Source organism: Rhamphochromis longiceps, linkage group LG1 (genome assembly GCF_057381845.1).
Source record: "Rhamphochromis longiceps isolate RC_006_pf linkage group LG1, R_longiceps_female_GT1.1, whole genome shotgun sequence".
NCBI classification, from domain to species: Eukaryota; Metazoa; Chordata; class Actinopteri; order Cichliformes; family Cichlidae; genus Rhamphochromis; species Rhamphochromis longiceps.
The window spans coordinates 19,288,109-19,295,867 of NC_140557.1; positions in this window are offsets into that span (position 1 = coordinate 19,288,109).

Here is a 7,759-nt window from a genome sequence, read left to right on the forward strand (position 1 = left end):
CTGACCTCGTTATCTGAAACTACAGCCGTGTTTAATATTCATATCCACCATTGTGAGAATCCAGAAATGACAGAAATGACAGAAAACACAACTGTTCACATTTACATTTATATTCCTCTTATTTTTTAGCATTTATTTTAATTTAATGTAGACAATATCCACTGGGGATCATCAGTGCTAATCTCTTGTGTGTCACTTTTCAAATCAGGGGATGCAGATTTATCATCATGGCAGCAGATTCTACTCTCAGATCAAGGTCCTCATTTCAGTCTTTGCTCTCCCCTCACCACAGCTCAAGGGACTTCTTCAGTTTCTCTCTGTAGCACTGTAAGCTGTCCTCTGATGACTTATACTGTAATTTGGCAGAGTATAAATAAAACTGAATTCTACGTACAATTAAATTTGCTCTGGCTCAGTTAAATCCATCTCCCACCTGTCCAGAATACAGAGCCCAGAGAATGAAAGTGTCTCTGATTATAATGAATAGAGTACGTAGTAAGTAAAACTACTGCAGCAGGGAAATGTCTGTGTTCATCTGTGATTAGTATATTAGTAGGGGCAAGGAAAAGGTTAATGATATAAATAACTGATCCATGTTGGTCTTCATTACAAACTTTACAAAAATTTTAAAGGTACACTGTGGAAAATCTTACTGCCAAATGTAAGGAGATTGCAAACAACTGAATTCTATTTTCTTACCCCTCCCGCAGAATCCTAGCATCACAGGATGAAAGATGTTTAAAAAACTGTTACGTGTCTGCAGACTGCCTGTTTTCTCCCTCTCCTTTTGCTAGCCATTTCCCAAGGTAGACTGCAGGCTGGTGTCATTTTGGGAATCTCCACCTAATTAGAGGGAGGAGGCTTTGAATGGACCAACCGGGAGTGAGGACACCCTTATAAAAGGAAACTCACCTGTGGCTAGAGGGGGCTCTTTTCTCCTTGGTTAGGGTTGCTTGGCACATGTGTTGAGCTGCTCTGGTGCATTTCTTTTGTTTGTCTAAAGTCTGGGGGACCCTGTACATTTCCTCATGTAGGCTGTTTTCTGTTAAACACACCAGGTAAGAAGGTTGTTGCCACCCATGTAATGTTTGAGCTTATTTTGTAAGCTGAGGACTAAGACTTTTTTTTCTTCTTCGATGTTTTCTTGTTGTTTTTCTTTGGCATAACCTGATGGTCCCTTTCTCCCCCACATTGTTGTATGGCTGTAAGACTTTTTTTTGTTTTTTTTTTGTTTTGAGAAATTACCCATTAAACTTCATATCTGCTACAACACTTGCACTGACTTGTTAACTTAGCTTTCAAGCAGAAAGCAGGCAACTTCAGCATCGCTCTTAAAACTTTTTTCTCTGCAACCCTTGAATGTGGGAAGGGCTACTGTGCTGGTGTTTACTCTTATTTTGGTGGCGTTGTGTTGTTCCTTCTCGTTTTTACTCCTTTGGTGAAGGAGTACCAATATTAAACGTACATATGAGTCTTCATATCTTGCCTCTGAAAATGCAGACCCAAAATAAAATTTGCTTCTACATCACAAAGAATCCTCCACCTTTGGTGTACTCCATGTATTTTTCTAACCACATAAGCTATGGGGAAGAGGCAACAAGAGAGAAGGAAAGGTAGGTATACGGAGGTGAGAGTAGGGTGTTTAAAATTAGCTAGCTGATATGATGGACAGGAGGAAGGCAGATATATTGTTTCTGCAGGAGACCAGGCGGAAGGGAAGCAAGGTGAAGAGTGTTGGGATGTGGACTTGACTGTTCTACCATGCTGTAAGGTAAAGTCACAGTCCTTGGGTTTTCTGTTATAAACTTTGAATTCTTGCTATTATTTCATATTCTGTTTGCTTGTTATTGTTTTTTTCTTGTTTGCCACATTTTAAAAAGTTTAAGCTTTAGTGTCAGTTTCTGCTTATTTTCATGATTCTGCCTTAATGTTTTATTTTTTCTATCGTTGCTTTCTTAACCTTCCCCCTCCTGCATTCTCCATTTGGATCTGCAAACAACTAACCATTCTCTGGTGTAGAGGCTGGGTGGATGAGTACGTCAAAGGTGTTCTGGGGGTGAAGAGTGTCAGACAGGATCGTACAGAGTTAAAGATTTTAAGAGTTTTATTGTGAGTAACCAAGATGGACAGCATTAGAAATGAGTGTAGCAGAGGGACAGAGGTTTAAACATGTGCAGAGGAGGGATGGTGAAAATGTTGGACGGTGAAGATGGCGCTGCCAGGTAGGAGGAAAAGAGGAAGACCATAGAGAATGTTCATGGATGAAGGAGGACATGTAGAGGGTTGTTGTTGCAGAGGAGAAGGCAAAGGAGGGGTTAGATGGAGGCAGATAATTTACACTGGTGATGACCCGGCAGGAAAGACAAACAAGAACTAGAACTACTAACCTTCCAGAAGCAAATTACTTAGAAAAGGAAAAAGTAGCCCAACTTTTCCATTTCTGGATATTAAGGCAGCTGACTTTAAACTGTTAGACTGAGCCTAATACCATTATTAGAGCATTTCTATTGCATCTGTATATATTATCATTAATTTAGAGTGGAGGCAGTCAGAGTTTAAAGTACAGTTGTTGGGTTTTTTGTTTTTGTTTTGTTTTTATAAAGCAATTAAAAACAGTTATTTTCTTTGTTTCAGGTGCAGGCATACCTCTTGAACTTCAAGAGAAGTTTTATCCTCCATGAAATGGAGGTCCAGATGTTCAGCCTATTTTAAGAAGTGTGTAAAGATGCCTCCAAAAAACAAGGAATGGAAAGAGTTGTAAGAAGGATGATTCCAGGAAATGTCTCCCAGAGGTGGCATTCATGGGCCTGTGGGTCACTCCATCCTAAATCAATGTGGGTCCCCAGTTTGCCTCAAAATTGAATGGTTCATAGTTTGGAAAAACATAGTCCTCTCTCTGAGGTTTTAGCTTCACTTTTCAAGATATATTCCTTTGAAAAAGCTTTTGTTGACCTACCTACCTTTCAATATTTTTCATTTTTGAGACCCACTGCCCAGGAGAACTCTGGTCTAAGAAGTCTAATTCAGGTTAAGTTTAAATGTAGCAGTTACAAGCATGGATATCAATCACATCACACACACACACACAGCAGCATTCATTGTAAGTCAGCATGCCAGTCACGTGATCCCTGCTTGCCTGTGGCATTAAGGTTAGGATTAGCATAGCACCATATAGACCCGACACCTTGGTCTTGCAAGACTACTCACGTGAAAAAAAGCTTTTAAACCCTTTTTCATTACTTAATTGTTCTGTTATATTTATTTTTGTGTATGAAAAATGTTACCGGAGTACTTATTAAGCTTTTAATGACTCTTAGTATATTTAAAGCTTAACCTGAATTATCAGGCTCATTCAGGGCAGTAGGTTAGAAAGGTATGTTTAATACAATTATTTTCTGAATGACAAATAGTGTAGGAAGTGAAAAAACTGCTGGGGATTTACCTTACAGTGTGATGTGCCTTAAGGACTGGTGCAATAAAAACTATTAAAACAAATATTCTTTTACCCCCCTCCAATACTCATCTGGCTCTTTGGCTATAATGTCAGCTATGATGTCATCATGTTAAACGTCTTCCACAGCAGTTCACAAAACCTGCAAGATCGTTTAACAGGACTAATCACTGGAGGTATTTGGAGAATGCTTGCTGGTATTCAGCTCTCTCTGAACTTTTACACTATTAAACTTGACAAGGTAGAAATTCAAAAGTTGCTTAAATTAATATGAACTTTTCTGAAAGTGAATGAGTAGAATACGGGTGACAATCCTTAACTTCTTCATATATATTCATAAAAAATTTCTTTGAAAACTGACTTTTTCAGGGTCTGAAGTATTGATAACTGGTTTGCACCAATCATAGCACACAACACTTCTATTTTTATTTATTTATTTTACAATTTCTGAAGCCTCCAAATGCATTTATTTACCATAGCATCCCACATGCACGTGCCACCTTCTGACTCAGATGTGTTCGGGTGTTCTTGCTCTCCCAAATAAGGAAGACAATATCAAAATAGACTTGAGAATTTTAAAGGGAATAGTTCAAGTGGGGAAATTATGAAATACCACCTTTCATCAAATTTGAGGTCGTGAATGAGCTTTAACCACTTTCTGCATCTCTTCAGGTCTGTTGTACAGAGTAGAAGACTTGCGTAGACCTCACAGCGCTGACCACTCTGTAGACCACATATTGGGATATTTGAGATAGGGGACAAGGAATAGAAATGCTGTGCAGGTTCAAATAAAGACGGAAAGATTCAACCTCATTAAACATGAAGCAAGGTGAGAGAGCACAAGGCATGACGGAAGAAGTAACAAAGGTCAGAGGGACACTCAGACAATACATACACACCAACCAGATTATTGGACAGATGGGAACACAGCTGAAACTAATTGGAGTAAAACAAGACAAAGGAAGAAGACTTAACACAGTGCACAAGAGACGAGGGGCAATCAAAATAAAACGGGGAGTAATCAAAACATGAGAACACCAAACATCAAGATGGAGACTTGGATGAAACCATGGAGACTGTACAGAGAGACCAGACAGAAACAGCGACATGAATGGGGAAACGGAAAGGGATCGCAAAAGATGACAAATAAATATTACATAACCAAGGCACATGGACTCGACTACAATATAACCTAGGAACATGAACTAGTGGATATGCAGAGGATGTAATAAATGCTAAAGGAAAAGAACAATCGTGAAAAACAAAAAACAAACTAAAACAGAAATCCATAACCCCTCATACTCAACACTCAAGTCAAAGACAATAATACTGTATAAACACATTCATTTCCATTATTTAGGAACTCGGCTCTTTCCCACTCTTTCCACTTCTACAGATTAAGTTGGTTTAACTAATAACTTTATTTATCCTTAACTAAGTTGGAAGTTAAAGACTTGAAGCCTAATAGTGTTTTTGTTTGCCTTTTAGTGTTGATAGCTGTATTCTCTTTCATTCTGATCAGATACCCTCGATGATAACAAATCCTTTCCTCTGATCCTGCCAATTAGCTTGACACAAGCTTGTTCAGTGACTGTCTTCTGGCCTCAGTAAAGCTAGAAGGTTACTTTGTCTTCTCATGTGTGCCCTCGTGTTTTCAAAACCAACAAAATGGGGACAGCAGAGAACAGGGGTGGGGTTTTTCTGGCAGTAGCACATAGCAAAACAGTGACATCAGCCTCTAACATGCTTCTACGATGTGTTCAGATAAACAGGCATGCATTTGCCTCAGCTAGGTTAGATCATGTAGGAAGGAATTGGAGGGATGTGAAAATATTGTTTTGAGATGTTATGTTCTAAGTTGAAGGCATTGTATACGTTTTTGTTGTTCAAATTTAGATGATGAGGATGTAAACCTGAGGGGGTAGGGCTAAATAAGTATATACTTCTGCCTACTCCTTTTCAAACAACTGTATGGAATGATTTTATGAAACGTTGGTGAATGTATATGTTTGAAATAAAAAAGAACTGAACTGAAACCTTCCTTTGAGTTTTATTGTTACACTGACCTAACACTAGCAAGAGCCCTGTGATATATCGTACCCTCGTGTACATGCACTATGTGTTTAAGATGGCACAAAAATGCCATATGAGCACGTTTGCTCACAATGCCTGAAATATCTCTATAACGATAATGGTAAATTCTTTTAACTTATTTGATGTTTGCTTTAAATGGTTGCGACATATTTGAAATTAAAAACAAAACAATATTTTATCACCTTATCTTGTGAACCTTTCTCCTGTTGGGTGAGGTACTTAGGTTATAGGCGGTGACATCATAGCCTGGATGCCCTTAAATTATTTTAAGCTTTAATGAAAAGCAGGACTGAGGTCATGACCTAGTAGTGCTCAAAAATAACCTCGGTGTGAAAATAAACAGATTAATCCTGTATTAAGGTTTTTAGCAAATGAGGCATCTTTCTAAGGTCAAGTCCTTCTACTCTTATTGTAATTTTGAGAATGTTATACATGGTTTTATTGCAATTCCCCTTGACTACTGTAATGCCCTTTATGTTTGTGTGAGTTATGCTAACTTTCACTCCTCGAATTGGGTCAAAATGCTGCTGCTTGCCTGCTTACTAGAACCTGTAACTTGGAGCGTATCGCCCCTTTCCTGGCCTGCCTTCACTCTTGCCTTCAGGATTTTATTGCATGTTTTTAAAGCCTTCTGACCTCTCAACACCTTATGTTCATTAGATGTCTGTGAAGGTTCTCAGTCATCCAGGTCATCGTAGTCAAAGGAGCTTGCAAGGAAAGCGTCTGGACTTCTTTAAGTTGCTTGAAGACGTTTCACCTCTCATCCGAGAAGCTTCTTCAGTTCTAAGGTCAAATGGTGGAGAGTCCCAGATATAAACCTAGTGGGAGTGACCCCCCACAGAGGGACAAAAGGACCCCCTGATGATCCTCTAATCGCCTGAGCCAAGGTGTGAAACTGGGTTTATATCTGGGACTCTCCACCATTTGACCTTAGAACTGAAGAAGCTTCTCAGATGAGAGGTGAAACTTCTTCAAGCAACTTAAAGAAGTCCAGACGCTTTCCTTCCAAGCTCCTTTGACTATGTTCATTAGAGGTCACTGACATCTGCTAACCAGTAACTCCCCTCTGTCCTGAAGACTAGACTGAAGAATCGAAGGGACTGAACTTTCTCAGGACGAGCCCTGTAAACTGTGGATTGAGTTCCACTTCCCCCTTCTTGCAGATTTGTAAAGTACGCCTCAGTTTCATTGCTTGGCTTGAACCCTGAGCGAGAGTTGTAGATATTTAGGCTTTTAGCTATGTTTATTATTGTGTGGCTGCTCTCAAAACTGTGATTCTTTGCCTTCAATAAACAAAGAATAATAATTTGTTTATTTATGTAAATAGTTAATCATTAAGAAAAATATCCTTGGTATAAACCGAATGTGCACCAATCAAGTACATTTTACTTGCCCGGTTAAAATGTAACACTTTACATTTTAACAAAATGACAGCATTTCAGACATTTTATTTTTTGATTGTTATTGTATCTGTGCATGCGTCTGTGGTGTCTGTGTTAAAGTACAGCACTTTGGTAAATGTTGTTTTAAATGTGCTTTATAAATAAAATTGTATCGGAAGTTCAGGGTGATCTGTGTTTGTCCAACAGGTGGCAGCCTGCAATTAATAATGTAAGGTAGGAGCGCTCTCAGTGGATCCTCAATGAGAAAACATGTTTTTAACTCATGTTTTCTAGACATTTTGGTTTTACTTCAATATACATTTATATTCAAATAAAGTATTTTTTTTTCAACAAGTTGATAATTTAGCCCTGCAGTTTCCATCATTAAGTAGGTTCAGCGGTGTTTCAGGTGGTAATAAATCATATGAGGCACTATGTTCAGTTACACAATGTGGAAATCATCTCTCGTCTACAATCTTCTGAGTTCATTGTGCTCTGTTTGCTTGGATCCTTTATGTCCAATTGCTTATCAATAAATCTACTTACTTTAATGGGGTAACTGAGTAGAAAATGAATGGCAGTGAAGCAGGTGACTGACACAGTGTGGATGTTCTCAAATTAATTCAGGGGGGCTTCATAAAAAAACTCAGCCCTGTACCCGTGTAATGATCAGCAGCCTGTGCCAGATGTAACAAATGGTTCACTTGGTCTAAACATGTAATGACTTGACATATTTTTGTTAATTAGCTTGTAATACGTGTGTTTAATAAGAATAATAACTGCCCTGCTGTCACATCAGTGACTGTGTTTTATCATTTTAAGATCGTTGTGT